The 17,570-nt window shown below is 47.1% G+C and overlaps 1 long non-coding RNA gene across 1 annotated transcript; it reads right to left on the reverse strand.

Annotated features, from left to right (window-relative positions):
• Positions 1-11,932: 11,932 nt before the first annotated feature.
• LOC135175595 (uncharacterized) lies at positions 11,933-13,784 on the reverse strand. The gene is made up of 3 exons (XR_010302403.1): positions 13,643-13,784; positions 13,389-13,465; positions 11,933-13,145 (listed from the first exon to the last, which is right to left on the reverse strand). It is a non-coding gene; the product is annotated as an uncharacterized LOC135175595 (long non-coding RNA).
• Between the last annotated feature and the right edge of the window lie 3,786 nt (positions 13,785-17,570).

Genomic DNA, 17,570 nt, shown 5'->3' on the forward strand with positions numbered 1-17,570 from the left:
TAAAAAGCCAAAATACAAACAAATTTCCCTCATTCTATCCTGGAACATTTCCCTACTCACTCCACTCTAATGTCTCCGCTTAACAAATAACAACGTGAGCTTCGCTGCTTTTGGTTTTGTCTGCCTGTTTGGGATGGGAGATAGAGCGGGAGAAAGAGGGGGTAGCTTTGAGCCCTTCCGGGCAGTTTCTGTGTCTGGGAGGGAGTTTGGATTTCTGTATTGTTTCTAATTTGTATGTAATTGTAAATGGATTGGGTATGTATGCTTGTGAATTCTGCCTTGCTGTAAATGTAGTTTCATCTTACTTCCAAGCCAGCTGAGCTAGTCTGGTAAATTTTAGATAGCGTGTGTGTGTGTAACTTCCTAATCTACATCAAAAGGGGAAATACTTATCTAATTGTTTAACTCAAATTGGTAGCTGAAAATGAGGAGAGGTCGTTACACCGGCTTCATTACGGCCCACTGAAAACTTGTAAGTTACACATGACCTGCGAAATGAACCCCAAGACTCATACAGAGTTGTGAGGTAGGTGTGGTTTACTATGGCGCTGGGTGCAGGCAGGGTGGCTCCATCAATCCTGCGCAAGCCACAGTTTATGTCACAAGAGCAGGTATATTTGTAATAGGAGGTAGGGTTATTACAGTCATTTCTTGGAGTTCATTAACATAAGCATTTTCCCATTCTCCACCCCAATGCCAACAGTTCCAACCCTGCTGGTCTGGAATGGTTATCTACGATGAACATCCCACACAGTCTTCCTTCCAGGGTCTTTCTCACCTCTGGACAAGCAGACAATTCTTTGCTGCTGATGTCAGGATATCCCTGCTTCTCCTTTATCTCCTTCCTGCTTTCCTTAGTCACTGCAGGCCTGGGTCTTTACTAGATTGCTCATCACAGATCTCCATCGAGTGGCTGCAGACACTCCTACGGTAGCCCTTGTTTAGGCTTGCAGATTACCAACTGATTGCTATAAAGCGTTTGGTATTTTAATGTTTGTCACAGGCACCCTCAAAGTGGGCATCTGCTCTATGAGACCTTTTGACCAGCATTCCTTGGTTTTTCTTGTATCACACAGACCAGTTTTGGTACCAAATGCAACTGTACCACTAATAATATTGTAAAAAGTACTACTTTAGCTGGGAAGTTCCATTACAATCTCACGGCCTAGGCAGTTTTTCGCTCTGCACAGAACATGCCAGTTTAGGCTCAGTTTAGTTTTGGCAGTCACAGCATGATTTTTTTAACAGTTGGGCACTAACATGCCTCAGACTTCTGCTGCAGGACTGTGCTGGAAGGCCCAAATGATGCCCAGAGCACATCTCCATCTCATGCCCTGAGCACCTGCCCGAGTGCCCACCTTGGCGCCCCCTTCCCGCGGGAGGGCAGACAAAAGCTTCGGCGCCTCTCGCTCTCTCACAGCCCCACGTTGGGCCTTGCTTTGCAGCCTGCTCTGTGTGTGCTAAACACAGGTCCGGGTCCTAGGCCTGTGCCTCTGCCTGTTGTGGAGAAGCAACTCAGGATCGGTTCCGGGGCTGGTTCTGCCTGTTGCTGCTGGTCAAAGTCTCTCGCCAAAGCGCTTAAAGCCCTGCAGAGTGCCCGTGTGCTGCTGCTGCTGCTGCTGCTGCTGCTGCTTTTGCTGTGCTCGCCCCCTGTGTGCCTTACCGCCTCCGTGTGCCCCCACACCCTGCGCCGTGCGCCACTCGCCTGCGGCCGGCAGCCCTGACCCTGCCCGGGGGAGCCCGAGCATGGGCAACGACCTAGCGACGAGCTGCGGCTCCGGGACTTGCCGGCCCGCCGCGCCAGCCCGAGCCGGCTCCTTGCCGTGCACAGCGCTCGATCGGACTGCTCCAGCCCGCAGACCCGGACCCTGCTGTGCCCAGGCGGCTGCTGACCGCCCGCTGACTCCCTGAGAGCCACGGCAGACTCCTCTCGTGTCCGTGGGCCTCCTCAGCCGACCTGCTCAGCCTGGGCCGAGCCAGCAGCGCAGCGCCATCGCCTCACTGCCGAGAGAAGGCCACCGCGTGGATGCGGCCGTGTGCTGCCCGGCTGCGCCTCCGGAGCGCAGCCACCGAGACTCGTCACCGGTGAGCAACCTGAGCCCCTTCGCTCGGGTCTGTGAGGGTTTCGCTTCGCCTTTCAGCGGCACTTTGTGCCGCAAGGCTCGACAGCGACGAGCGTTTTCTGCAGGCTTCTCCTGAAGCATCAGTTTGGCTGTGTAGGTACATCCTGCGGAGCAGTCTCACAGCCGCGTCGCAGGACCTGCCCCTGTCAAGTCTCAGTTTGGGGAGAGTTTCTTAGTGTAATTAATAGAGTGATTAACTGCTGTACGCGGGCCTGGTTACAAGGCACTCCTAACCCAGGGCCAGACCCCTCCTTAACAAGGACAGAAGGCGGAGCGCTGACAGAAGGGCAGCTGTAAGTTCTCCAACAGGAGAGTAATGCTGGAGTTGCTTACGTGCGCCTTACCCACGCAGCACCATTCTGTTGCATGGGCATCATGTCACAGACCCCCCGGGAAAATCCACTGTGCAGCCTTTCTTTTGTTGATGAGGCTGCAAACTTTGTAACGAACCCGCAGGCAAGTTCTGGCAAGCTATTTGAGATGAAGGTGACAGCTGGATTCCCTGAGTGAGGGACAGATGAGGTTTTAGCCTGAGATGTGTTTCATGAAGAGATGGATGCCTGTCCATGACTTCTGAAATCCATTTTGGCTTATTCTGTAGTTTATCCCATAGTTCTGCAACTACTTGTTGTGAGCCTGAAAGGACAAAGTGAACTTCAGCCTAGTGGAATATGCTATGCTGACTTCTCCCTACGGCTACAGTAATACGAAGGACAATTGAAAAGGTTAATGGATACTTTTACGAGCACACTTGGCTGCTGCTCTGAGCATTGCAAGTTATAAAGTAGTATGCCACATAGGGAGTAAGCATCAGGTTTGGAACACTTAGGCTCAACACATCTACAATGATATTCCAGTAGATTTGGAACCCTTTTCTGCCCCTCCACTAACATGTAGGACTCACCATGCCCACCTTCATTCCATTAAAATATCATGCTGTCAGGCCACATCACAGCCTTTCCCTTCTCTCAGACACTTGTAATCAGAGTTGGATGCATTTGTCAGTAGAGATGAGGTCCTGATTTCGAGGCTTGGAAACACAATGTGGCAACGAAGGTCAAGAAGACAAAAGGCGATGTAATTATAACCAGCCCTACTTTACTTCTCCTTTGTCTACAACAGTTGCAATGTGGTCAGCCTCTAATCCTCTCTCACCTGTCACTTACCTACCCCCTCCAGCAGTGCAGGGATAATTAAGTCTATCCTTCAGTCAAGGCTCTGAAAAATTGGAGAGCCTAGCTCTTGCTTAAAGCTGTAATTTTATATCTGCAGTCAGGAGGCTTGCTGCTGTAAAAATAGACATCTTAACAACCTACTTGTAAATAAATGCCTTCTTAAATGAAGTAAGCCAGAATTTCTTTTGCTCTTCCAGCACACAAACCAGTCTGCATAATTTGACTTTCCAAAAGTTAAATATCCTAGGAGGGATTGAACAAAGATGTGCCCTTTTGTTTTACCTTTTTACCCAAAGATCTTATTCACAGTATCACAGTATCACAGTATCACCAAGGTTGGAAGAGACCTCACAGATCATCAAGTCCAACCCTTTACCACAGTGCCCAAGGCTAGACCATGGCACCAAGTGCCACATCCAACCTTGCCTTGAACTGCCCCAGGGACAACGACTCCACCACCTCCCCAGGCAGCCCATTCCAGTGCCCAATGACTCTCTCAGTGAAGAACTTTCTCCTCACCTCGAGCCGAAATTTCCCCTGGCGCAGCCTGAGGCTGTGTCCTCTCGTTCTGGTGCTGGCCACATGAGAGAAGAGAGCAACCTCCCCCTGGCCACAACCACCCTTCAGGTAGTTGTAGACAGCAATAAGGTCACCCCTGAGCCTCCTCTTCTCCAGGCTAAACAACCCCAGCTCCCTCAGCCTCTCCTCATAGGGCTTGTGCTCGAGGCCTCTCACCAGCCTCGTCGCCCTTCTCTGGATACGCTCGAGCATCTCAGTGTCCTTCCTAAACTGGAGGGCCCAGAACTGAATGCAGTACTCGAGGTGTGGTCTGACCAGTGCAGAGTACAGGGGCAGAATGACCTCCCTGCTCCTGCTGACCACACCATTCCTGATGCAGGCCAGGATGCCACTGGCTCTCTTGGCCACCTGGGCACACTGCTGGCTCATGTTCAGGCAGGTATCAATCAGCACCCCCAGATCCCTCTCTGTCTGGCTGCTCTCCAGCCACTCCGACCCCAGCCTGTGTCTCTGCATGGGGTTGTTGTGGCCAAAGTGCAGCACCCTGCACTTCGAGCTATTGAATGCCATCCCATTGGCCTCTGCCCATCTGTCCAGGCAGTCAAGGTCATGCCCTCGTGCTTGGTCTCTCAGCTCCACATAAGGCGCTGAGCACTGTAGCGAGCTTGAATAGAGCACAGATAGATAGGATTTCACTTTTGTACCACTTACCTGCCAAAGATCACTCCTGGCAGCATCCTTACAGCTTGTGACCCCTGGAAATCACATTCACATAGGTATCATAACCTTTTTCTTAGCTTCATGTGTTCTGTCTCCTGGAACACTGCACACTCCATAGCTGTTCAGTCAACTGACTTAACATGAGCAAGTGCACACCTTCAGTATCTTCAAAGCTATGTCACTGAATATCCCCAGTACTTTTCTTTTGGAAGTGGCAATCATTGGCTTCTAAACCTTTGGTACAGGCAGTTCCTCCGCATTCATGACTGGGGGGAGTTCCTCGCTCATTCACTGGGCAGGGGATCATTTTTGATCTAGGAAAATGCCTAACTGGTTGCAGAGCAGTGCAGAGATAACCAGCAGCCACTTACCATCCCAAAGTTGTCTCAATCCTCCTGTCTTGATCAGAAGTGCTCCTGTTGCTTCTATTGCTTTCTGTGTTCTCCACCATTAGGTGCTTCTATTTGTCCTGTTGATCAAGGCTTCACAATAATGGATGCAAGCAGATATATCTGCGCTCTCTGCAAGACCAGGGCTCTGGGTGAATGCTTTCCTGGCACTGTTATTCAGTGGTCCCTGCACATTAACTTCTCCCTTCTCCAAGAGCATGGCTTCCTGCTTCATTTGAAAAACTTTGCCTGCCTCACTGCTCCATCCCACTCATTTATTCTGTCCATTTAACCTGATGCACATAAATATACTCGACATCCCAACATGGATCTAACTTCCCTGTTCTGATTGTAGCCACTCATAGTATGTGATTTGTTCAAGAACTCTTATCTCAAGGTCATGTCTCTTTTTTTCCCAGCTGATCAGAGAGAGTCCTTGGTATTTTGTGACTTTTTTCCCTCAGAATTATTGAGAGTTTAACATATACTCATGCAGGTTTTTGGCTGGTGTTCATCAGGCTAATTTCTTTCATGTCTCTGTTTTGAAAGTACCTGTCTTGTTACTGTCATTAGCAAACCCAACAAAAAGCTCTGGGGATGACCAAATCAATATCCAGTCCAAAGACTGTCATGGTTAGATTTTTGCATGATACACGTCCATGGCATTTTCTTCTCCAAATGCATATCTGACAGATTATATCCACTAGAATCTAATGAAACAAATTAGTGAAAATGTGCCACATTTAAACAAATCAGAACTTCCTTATTATAAGAATGGCAGCATGTTTGTATGGTTTATTTGTCCAGCTCCTTTCATTAGCTAGCTCTGCTAGCAACTCAAAGTATGCCTTTTTGCCTTCTGTATAACTCACTTATCTTATGGCCACAATGATATTTTCACAGACTCACGCCACTCTCGGAAATTATTTTGCACTATCCCACAACTATTTTACTTGGGTTTACACCTCCTACTACTTTACCCAGCTTCATGTTCCCAAAGATGTTGAGGTCAGGGTAGGTATCAGTCTCAAATACCAGATCAGTAACCTTACTACAGTATTTTTTGTGGGTTTTTTTGCTGCTGCAGTATACTGTAATCTGCAAATTTTGTTGAGGAAAAGGGCAAAGAAGAAGATATAAACCAGCAATGGTTCTAGAGGAGGCACAAAAAGAAAATGAAGAATGGATGTGTGAAAATTAAAAATGGTGTAAGCAGATTTCTTTTCTCACACGGCTCAACTCATATTGAGCACATCCACACTAAGACACCTATGCAGTCACAGCTTCTAAGTTGTGTAAGTCGGAGCAATACTGATGCCAAAAAGCAATCAGACACTTCTTGATAACTTGTTAAGAAAAGGAAAATAGGGAATGGGAAGAGATCAAAAAAAGAAAATGAATGATTTCAGAGCTAGTATATTTTGTTGTGGGGTTTCTTTGGTTTTGTTGTTGTTGTTCGGTTTTTTTGGTATAGTTCTTCTGGAAATGAAAGTAAGACTCCCCCTGGGAGATCAGGAAAATTCAAAAGGTGCCTAAATAATATTTTGTGTTACAGATAAAAGTCTAATAAGTGCTAGCAAATTGGGCATATCTCTGCTTGCAAGCATGATTAAGAAAAACAGAGTAGCAACAACTGTCATGCAAAACTCCTTGACAGCAAATACATGTTGTCAGTTCATTTAATTGCTATTATATGTGTAAATAAAGCAAGCTGTATTAGGCCTAACAACATCTCTTTTCCAGGTATAAGCTCCTTCACTCAACACACTGAACTGTTGCAGTGGACAATAAGCTATACTTGATTCGTCATTAAAGTCTTTTCCATCTCTCATTTCTACGATTCAGGAATCCATAACACTGATTAATTTTCAGGGGCTGTCACTGCCATTTTTTTCACCAGCAATTTCTGTTGTCACTGCAAAGGCAAAATTGTTCATCAAGACAGCAGTGACACTTCACTAGTTTCTGTAATTGAAGTATAAAGCTTTTACTCTGGTGCTGCTATGGCATGTAGCATTTTCTGAGGAACACTAATTCTTGTGTAATTTTATCTAAGTAAGTATCTGTTGCAATCACTTTCCACGTTGGTCTGTAGAAATAACAACATAATTGGAAGGTAATCCACTTTTATTAGTTTATGTGCTCATCCTAATCTGGTACAGGAGTACGGACCTGATGCAGTTCTATCATAATTAGATGATGTTAGACCAGCTGTCTTTTGCTGTGTTAATAAACCCTGGGGCATATGTTACCTGCCAGTGGTTCAACAGGTGAACAGGCTTCTGTGAACAGGCTTTCTAGATACACATCCTCTAATTCAGAAACCACAAGTGAGAACCACAGCCCGCAGTAGTTTCAGTTAAGGTGCTGGATACTCGTGGGTTTGGCTGCTCACACTTTTACCTAGTTCTTGTGTTTTTCAGTTTGGGGGAGTTCTGTAGAGTTCTGCTTCGGTTCTGCACAATTTTATTTTTCTGTGTGGTGGTTTAGGTGTTCCCTGCCCCCCCACACTTTAGAAGGTACCCAAACTAGACTCAGCCGGCTCTGGGAATATAAATGAAGCTATTTATTTACAGCTGGCACAATATACAAGCAGATATCTACAATATATACAGTTATATACAGAAATATACAAAGTAAAAGGTAATACAGAAACACAACTCCCCTCCCAGAAACCTGAGTCCCCAGGAGGGGCTCTCAACCACCCCTGCACCTTCCCCCTGCCCCTCTCAACCTTACCCCAGTCCTAAGGAAGAAAAGAGGTTCAGCCAAGAGGTTAAGGAGCAAGGTTAGTAGCAGTGAGGTTAGGGAGATGCAGCTCAGTCAAAGCCCAGCCCAAGAGTGAAGAGAAAATGGCGAAAGTGTTATCTAAAGTTTACCCTTCCTGTTCCCATACATCTCAGTGAGACTGTGAGGGAAGGAGACATCACCAGTGTTTTCCTTTCATAGCCTATCATCTAGTTCTTTTCACCAAAACATTCCACCCTGCTTCAAACTAGCACATTCTGTTACCCATGAAAAGAACAAAAATACAGTAGTGCATCAATCTCCCACAAATCATAAGGAAACAAAATACTCATTTTAAAAACTAACCAAACCTCTGAAGGTGCAGCACACAAATATCTAAGCTTTACTTCCAGTAACATTATAACTCAGAAGAGGGGTAGGCAAGTGAAAAATAAGGGGGAGCATCTATTATAGTCCATACACAAAATGAACATTTGTTAACCTGAATTTATCAACATCTACACAATATTTAGTGAGGGTTACTAGGACTGTGAGAAAACATAAAGAATAAGGTAAGACTGATGAAAACAGAGGCAACAGAAGTGAAAAACTGATTTCCACCTGGAAGTTCAAAAAGATATGCTACTGATCAAATACTCCTTTTAGGTGGTATTCTGGTTGGAACTAGCATCCTGTAGAACACCAGTTATTAGGCAGACATAGTGGGAACTTACACAGAAATATTAAAGAGGGAGAAATTCCCTTTTTTTTTTCATAATATGAAGGTTATTTAAAGTTTCTTACAATTCTCACAAAGCAAACTCAATCAGGTCATTTTGTCTAGCTTGACAAACTTGTTTTATAGCTGTGCATTAAATACAATAAAAGTTCTAATCTGTAGTTATCTATGAGCTATTAAAATGCTACAAAATCATTTTTGAAACTGTGATGGTTTGGGGGTTACCCCGCCCCCCCACACTTTTGAATTTGCCCCAGCTAACTCAGACGGACCCTGGGAATATAGATGAAGCAATTTATTTAAAGCTAGCAGAATTTACAAGCAGCTATTTACAATATATACAGTTATATACAATTATATACAGAAATATACAAAGGATAAACAATATAAAAAGCACAACTCCCCTCCCAGAAACCTGAGTCCCCAGGAGGGGCTTTCAAACCACCTCAACACCTCCCCCCGGCCCTCTCAACCTTACCCCAGTTCCCAGGAAGAAGAGAGGTGCAGCCAAGAGGTTAGGGAGCAAGGTTAGTAGGAGCAGGGTTAATGAGATGTAACCAGGTCTAAGGCAAAAGCAAGAGTGAGAAACAAAATGGAGAATGTTTTCTTCTTCTTCCCAGAGTTCTCAGCGTGACTGTGAGAGAAGTAGACACAATTGTTTTTCATTTCACTGCCCGTTATCTAGTTCTTTTACCAAAACATTCTAGCTTGCTTCAAACTAGCACAGAAACAATAAAGAATATTTCTGTTCTGAATTGAAATTGCTGTTTGGTAGTTCTCGTGGGCAGATTTTATAATGAAGGCAAAGTCGACAGAGGGACAGAGACACAGAGACATATGAAATCTACAGTTTCCTGTATTTTCTTTTGGCTTTGCCATACTTATTATTTATCAGTTTGTGACTATGAAGAGCTGACAAAGGATTTGTTAATACAGCATGGTCAAGTCAGCCAAGCTAGCCATAACAAACAAATCAGTCACCTTGAATCAAACTTGAAGAAGGCAGGTTTCTCAAATGAAGAAACTCAATTTGCCCACAAGGGTGGCTGTACAACCAGAAAGATTACTTTCCAGCATCTGGGTTATGAGAGATGTTTTGATAGTACTCTTCAACTGTCTGTTACGAATAATTCTTTGGTAGTAATGGTGCAATTCATTGTGGAGAAAAAACCGTTCGGTGGAGCGCTATGGGAAGATGACTCTTTGTTCACCAATATGGTTAGATGGTCAAATCCACTTTATTTCCATGATGCAGTGACTTATATGCACTTCTAGCAATAGGTGTGCTCCACCAAGATTGGTTACAGTCAGAGGGTCCAGAGTTACATGTAAGGTGTCAGTAGGTCAGCATACCATAACAATCTGAGGGTCGGCCTCTGGGGCTGGCTAAACTCTGCCCACCTGCAGCTGCACTCCACCCCCTGCAGCTGCATGTGGGGGGAAGCTACCCTGTGCCTGCTATCTAAACTCCCAAGATGGATTCAAGGACATTCCCAGCATGGGTTGCTCATGTTTATGAATTCTTGTGTGCTGTGCTAACAAGAATTTCTCCAACAATTCATCAACTGTCAGACACAATCCAATGGAAAAACACATTTTTTGAGAAGTTAGCCACATCAGTGGTTAGTTTAAAGCTGTAGGAGAAGTATGGCTTCTGGATTGCTTGAGTTCAATTTGAGAAATTGTAGGAGAGTACACTGCTGCTACCATGGCTCAGTGCTTCTGAGGGGACTGGAAGCAGACTGGGATATACTGGGAGCTAGTGGGAAGGACTGAGAAGGATTGGGTAAGGCTGGGTGGGACTGGGAGGGGATTGGCTGCCCTCGGTCATCAGTGTTAGTCACTCAGGGTTATCAGGTGCCGAACCCAGCCCTATGAGGAGAGGCTGAGGGAGCTGGGGGTGTGCAGCCTGCAGAAGAGGAGGCTCAGAGGTGACCTCGTTGCTGTCTGCAACTACCTGAAGGGAGGCTGTAGCCAGGTGGGGGTTGGTCTCTTCTCCCAGGCAACCAGCAGCAGAACAGGGGGACTCAGTCTCAAGTTGTGCCAGGGAAGGCATAGGCTGGATGTTAGGAGGAAGCTGTTGCCAGAGAGAGTGATTGGCATTGGAATGGGCTGCCCAGGGAGGTGGTGGAGTCGCCGTCCCTGGCGGTGTTCAAGAGAAGACTGGCACTTAGCGCCATGGTCTGGTTGCTTGGCCAGGGCTGGGTGCTAGGTTGGGATGGATAAGCTTGGAGGTCTCTTCCAACCTGCTTGATTCTATGATTTACATACCTTGAAAATAGACTTCATCTGTTTCACAAAGGAGAGCTGACTGTAAGTTAGAGTGAGGCAGTATGGATCACTGTAAATTTTTTTATGGCTATGACCATAGCATCATAGAAGGTTCAGGTTGGAAGGGACCTCAAAGCTCAGCCAGTTCCAACCCCCTCTCTTAGGCAGGGACACCTCCCACTAGAACAGGTTGCTCAAGGTCTCATCTAACTTGGCCTTGAACACCTCCAGGGAGGTTGTGGAGCACAGAAGCACAGAATGGGATCATCTTTGATCCCATTCTGTGCTTCTGTGCTCCACAACCTCCTTGGGCAACCTGTGCCAGCGTCTCACCACCCTCACTGCAAAGAATTTCTTCCTAACATCCAGTCTAAATCTCTCTTCTGCCAGTTTAAACCCATTCTTCCTCATCCTGTCACTACAAGACTGTCAAGAGTCCCTTCCCAGCCTTCCTGTAGCCCACTTCAGATCCTGTAAAGCCACTCCAAGCTCTCCTGGAAGCCTTCTCCAGGCTGCAGAGCTCCAACTCTCTCAGACTGTCCTCACAGCAGAGCTGCTGCAGCCCTGCTGCAGCCTTCTCAGCATCCTCACGGTCCTCCTCTGGACTGGCTCAAACACTTCCATGTGCTGCTTGTGCTGGGGGCTCCAGAACTGCACCCAGGACTGCAGATGAGGTCTGAGGAGAGCAGAGGCAAGGGGCAGAATCCCCTCCCTTGCCCTGCTGCCCACACTGCTCTTGCTGCAGCCCAGCACAGGGTTCTGTAGAACAGGGACATCATCCCTCACAACCTCAGTAATCCTTGTGCAAGATTTCTCTAGCAGTCAGATAAAATCAGACCAAAAGTTAACTTGTTTGCTCTGGACAAAGGATAAATGCTGCCCCATCAGTGTGTCAAAGGAACTGATCCCATTGGAGACAAGAAGCCTTTCACTCAGAGTCATGTGTGAAGTCCCTGAGCCATCACTTTCCAAAGTGGACTGATGGTATGAAAGCTTTGTGGATGAGCTGAGCATGATTCAAGCACACAGTAGTGGTCAAAGTCCTGGCTTTAAAAGACTGTGGCATTCAATCTGGTACTGGTTTCACATCTGGACCTGACATAGTGTGAGGTGTCCCTGCCTGTGGCAGGGGGATTGGAGCTGGATGGTCCTCAAGCCCTGACAATTGTATGAATCATAGAATGAAGGAGGTTGGAAGAGACTTCCAAGCTCATCCAGCCCACTCTAGCATCAGGAGATACCTCTCACTCATGCTGCTTTCTGCCTGAGTGCTGCCAGCATTTCTTACCCTGAGGCTTCCCTCTGCTTTGGAGATGTGACCAGAAGGAGCTGCAGGCTAAGCTGAAGGCTTTCACAGGTGGAAAAGGCCAGGAAGGATTAAACCCAGGGCTCAACAGAGCTGCAGCCCAAGCCATTGGAGGGAACAAACAGACATAGGCATCACTTTGCACTTTCAGCTAAGGCACATTTTGTGAGCAGCTTTGTCATTTGTCTGTGTTCATCAACACTTGCCTTTAACTCAGCTCACCTGGCCAGAAACTTGGCATTCATTACAGCTCATTTCAACAATCCAAGAGGAAAGCTTCAAGGATTTTTTAGACCAATGAATCTCTCTTATTGTTCTTCCTGAAAAGCAAAGATCTTCCTTTAATTAATGAATACCTTTGGGGCCACAGAGGAAAGGGTCTGCGTGAAAAATCAGGTGCTTGGAGAACATTAGAAGCGAAAATGCTTCCACAGGGAAGCAGTTTGTAACTGGTCACTGTGTTGGAGTAGCCTCATCAAGCTGTTAAGGCTTTTCAAGTCATCCCATTCATCTGCATGGTTGTTGTCCTAGTGCTTGGCTTGGGCAATTGAACTGCAGTTAAGAGAAGTCTCATTTCATTTGGTGTTTGTTTCTCTGGCTTGAAGGACAGTGCTGCTGGTGCCTTAGCCCTCAACTCTCAGCTTTGATACTAAAAGGATCCGACTGAAACCTGCAGCTGCAGTATGGGAAGGTCGTTGGGCAGCCTGTTGTGTCTGTGCTTGTGAACCATCTGCCCCTCTGCTTTGGGGAGACCTCAGCCTGGACTGCTGTGGCCAGCTCTGGGGCACCCCCAACACAAGGGAGACAGGGACCTGCTGGAGGGGTTCCAGAGCAAGCCACAAACATGAGCAGAGGATGGGAGAAGCTCTGTTGTGAAGGCAGCCTGAGAGAGCTGTGGCTGCTCAGCCTGGAGAGAAGGCTCCAGGGAGACCTTAGAGCTACGTTTCAATAGCTGAAGGAGAGCTGAGAGCAGGCTGAAGGACTCCTTCCTGGAGAAGCCCTTCAGACGGTGCAAGGCAGCTCTGAGCTGCACCCAGAGCCTCCTTGCAACAGGACAATAAAAACTCCTGCAGGGGCACGGCACAGCCTGTACGGGTGTCCGGCAGGGTCCTGGCAGCGCTGCCTGCCCTAGAGCAGCTTAACGCAGCTCCAACATAGGCTCTCCTCCAGACAGCCCTGCAAAACACAAACCTCCTGTTAGAGCGAGCAAACAAACCGCTGCTGCCCGCCCCGGGCAGCCCCTGCCGTCCTGCCGCCGCCCCCCCGGCAGTCTCTGCTGCTTTCCCCCTTCTCTCCACTCTACGTTACCAGATTCTGCTCCATTACCAGTTCCATTACCAGCTCCAGTTCGTGCTCCTGGTCCATGTTCTCATCATCGCAGAACCTAGAGTAAAACATTCGAGGATCCTGGTCCCTTACCAGCTCCAGTTGGTGCTCCTGCTCCATCTTTGCCTCCATCGCAGAACCCAGAGCAAAACCCTCGAGGATCCAACCTCCTAGAGAAACCTCAGCCTCAGTAGCAACACAGACTTAGCACCCGTGAGCTAAGGGGGATGTTGCAGTGGGTCAGTAGCCCAGCCCTAAGGGGGCCCTAGCTAGCCAGGGGGCCAGCCAGGCCCCCCGGCCTTTGAAACCCTCCACCACGCACCCGGTGCTCACCCGTGCGCACTCACCTGGGATGCCAGGCGGAGGATCCCTTGGCCCGCAATGGGCCCAGCTTGGGGCTGGGCTCCTCCTGCTCTGCTTATAAAGGGCACTGAGCAGGGAGGGCAAAGTGGCCACAGCTGGGGTGGGAGGAGACTTCAATTGGCCTCAGGTGCTGCGGGAGTGGGAGGAGGAGGAGTGAAAAACAAACAAAGCCACCAAATCCAGCCAAGGAGAGCTTTGGCTAACAGCCAGGTGGGAAATCAAACAAATCAAACCCCAAAGCCTCACGGAGAGAGCATCCAACCAGGCTGGCACACGGAAGATGTTTTCCAGCTAGGGTGGGACATGGGAGATCTCCTTAGAATCATAGAATCAAGCAAGTAGGAAGCCAGCTCCAAGCTCATCCAGTCCAACCTAGCACCCAGCCCTGGCCAGTCAACCAGACCATGGCACTGTGATAAATATATAGAATCATATGTTTGATCCGATCAATTCGTGGCAAGAGGTCACAGACAAGGAGGAAGGGGGGGTTTGAATGTAACTGCATTCCTGCTTGCACCACCATCTCAATAAGCTTAAAGATAAGAGTAATTAGATTGACAAAGGAGGGAGGCATGTGGAAGAGATAGTCTTTTGCATATTGAAATGGAAATGCATTCCTCCTGGTGCCACCTTTCCTGTATGAGCAAATAGAAGAACCAGGACTTTGAAGTTCATGAGGAAGACACTTAAGCAAGACCCCTTACTTCATCAAACATTCCCAGAGGGACCACCGGATAAAAGGAGGCCTGTGTGGAAGAGACATCTCACATTCCTAAGAACTGATAAAGAAAACCCAACCTTTTCTTAGAACTTAGTAAATATGTAATAGAATAGGGTATAAAAAGAGAAAGATGAAGGCAAAGGGTGTGCGTTGGGGTAGATCAGAGTCTCTCCTCGCACCCAGGCCTGTACATTGCTTGATTCCTGCAACTTTATATTAAAGCCTTAACTTGCATGAACACCAGTTTGTGCCTGTTAATTATGACAAATTGGGGGCTCGTCCGGGATATCACCAGACTCTGGGGGTTCACCTAGGGAGGGGCGCCCCACCTTTTTTTTGGTGGCTCCCTGGGGAGACTCATACGGGGCTGGTGATATCCTGAACTCTGCCGGAATCAACCAATACATTTTTTTGAGCTCCCTGATGAGGCTGCAGCCGCTTTTATAGACCCTTAATTCTGTGCGCACAGACCCGAGCGAAGACGACAGAGTCGTGAGTATTGCGGAAACCGTTCGGTTGGGTGGGATTCGACTGCCTGGTGTGAAAGAGTGTGTTTGAGACGGAGTCTGACTCCGAAGCGAGTGCGGAGGTCCGATAAGCCGCGGTTCCAAACTCCCGCGAGGGATTTGGCCGGTAAAGGATTCAAAGCGATTCCTATAGGATTCGTGGGTGGGTTAAAGGAGGGTCGTTTAGCCCCCTGCAAGACACTCTTTAGGCAGTCATGAAAGATGGGTCAAGTTGAGGACCCAAGACCTTAACAGAGGGAGCAAAACAAAATTACCAGATTAATGATTAAATATTGGAATGATAGGGGCCCCAGAAAAGCAAAACCAAAACTGAAATTAGTCTATTACTGTATGAGAATTTGGCCAAAGGAGCCAGTACGGCCACATGTTCAGTGGTCTATGTTTGAGTTTTTAGAGGACTGGGTTTGTCAAGCCCTGGTAGAATGTGTGAGAAACAGGAAAACGTTTAGCCCGGAGGAGGGTAAATATGCTGAGCTCTGGGAACTATAAGCAGAAAGAAAAGTTACAGAGCTGTATGCTCGGAAGACGAGGGAGGAACGGGAGTCCTTAGGCTGGAACTCACTGCCCGTTCCAGCCTCTCCCTTGCTGCTGCCGCCGCTCCAGCCCCACCCCGGCCCCGCCGCTGCCGCTTGTCTCTCTCTCTCGTCGAGTTCCTTTTTTTCCCGGCGGCTCCAGTCCCAGTGCCGTCTAATGTTACAAGGGAGAATGTTGAGGCTGGCCTGTACCCACTAAGGGTTCAGGGGGCGGAACGTTATTGAATGATCCCTGAGGGGTGGCTGAGAGACTAGGTGGAAAGGCTGAAAAAGAGTTTAATAGATCTCAATCCAGTGGCAAAACGGCCGGAGAGGGATCAGAGGAATTCCTTAGAGAAGCCCAGAAGTTATCTGTCCACAGGGGCGCAGAAAAATAGAGAGCAAGAGCTAAAGATCCTTGTAACAGCAGTGAAGGGAGGGTTGGACAGTACAAACTACAACTAAAGAATTAAAAAGGATGGGGCCCAAGGGGCCTCTGGAAAATCAGAATTCAAGAGAAAGAACCTCCTGTGTGTCATTGTTGCAATAAGAAGGGACATATCCAGCAATATCGCTGCAAAAGGACACAGGATGAGAAATTATTCAAGGAAGACTAGGGGAGTCAGGGGCTGTATCTTTTGGAGACCTCACCATCTACTGAGCCCTTGATAAAATTATTAATAGGTTCCATAAGGAGGAAGAGGAGTTCTTTTGTGGACACAGGAGCTAAAGGAGAACCATTTAAAGTACCTGTTTTAAAGGAAGTAGAAATGGAAGCAGAAGATAAAATTTGTCTAAATGATTTGTTATTATTACTGGAGGCAGAGCATAACCTACAAAGGAACTATCTCCCTCCAGAATTTCAGTGGGACAGGGATTAACCTTCTGGGTTTGTTCACTAAAGAAGGGATCAAAGGATCCCTTTACATGTGAATGAGAAGATCCATAGATAGGGAGAAGAAAACAGTTAAGGTGGACGGCATTACCCCAGGGATTTACAGAATTCCCCAACTTATTTGGTCAAACATTGGAGAAGGTATTAGAACAGCCGGTGTTTCCAGAAGAGATAAAATTGTTACAGTATAGCAGGAAAAACTGAAGAAGCAGTCCGGGAAGCCACCGTACAGACTCTATTTTTTTTATTTTTATTTTTTTGAGCAAAAGGACATAAGGTGTCCAAAACAGAAGTTACAATTCGTGGAATAAGAAGTAAAGTATTTAGTGCATTGGTTGAGCAAAGGGGAAAGAAACAAGACCCTGAAAGAACATCTGGGATCTTGGGGTTTAAGACTCCAGAAAATAAGAAGGAGTCAGGCAGTTATTGGGACTCCTTGGATATTGTAGACAATGGGTAGAAGGATATTGCAAAAGGGTAAAATACTTATTTAGTTATAGTAGGTCACCTAACCTAATGGGTGGAAGCTTACCCAGTGAGCAGAGCAACTGCACATATGGTGGTAAAGGTATTATTGGAAAATACAATACCAAGATATGGGGAAGTGGAACATATTGATTCAGATCAAGGGACACATTTTACCTCAAAATTAATTAGAAAAAACAAAACTGAGAAATTTCTTTGTTGTAAAATGTGTCCTCATGGGGAAAAGTATTACTGTCCTCTTCAAGAAGCTAGATCTTGGTGGGATCTCCCTGGAGGAATTTATTGTGTGTTTCCTAGAGAACAGTGTTTGTGGGGGAGCTTTCCTTGAGCGGTTTTTGTAGGGAAGATTTTGAGGTATAAGGTCTTTTGTGTTGTTGTGACCTCCCCGTGAAGCTTTTACGTTAAAGGCAATGGCCACGGTGGAGAGGTTTTTGTGTCTGTTGGAGGCTCATGGAGCTCGCCCGTCTGTGGAAGGGCTGGGCTGGGCCCGTGAGAACTGAGTAACTGTCAGAGTGTGACGGAGCGGATTGTGGCCCTGCAGAAGGAGGCACGGCCAAGTCGGAAAGGGCAAAGCTTTCATCTGTGCAGTTTTGGGTGCGTTTTTCGCCGCTTCGAGAGATGAAAAGCAAAGCCAAAACGAACGAGAGAATAAAATCATTTCCTCCTTGCAGGATCTGGTAGATTCCCTGCAAGGGCATATTGTAACTTTAAAGGACGAAGTGGCAGATCTTAAGGACAGATTAAAAACAGAGCAGAAGTGGCAAAATTGTT

The sequence above is a fragment of the Pogoniulus pusillus genome, chromosome 5 (genome assembly GCF_015220805.1).
Source record: "Pogoniulus pusillus isolate bPogPus1 chromosome 5, bPogPus1.pri, whole genome shotgun sequence".
In the NCBI taxonomy this organism is placed as follows: domain Eukaryota; kingdom Metazoa; phylum Chordata; class Aves; order Piciformes; family Lybiidae; genus Pogoniulus; species Pogoniulus pusillus.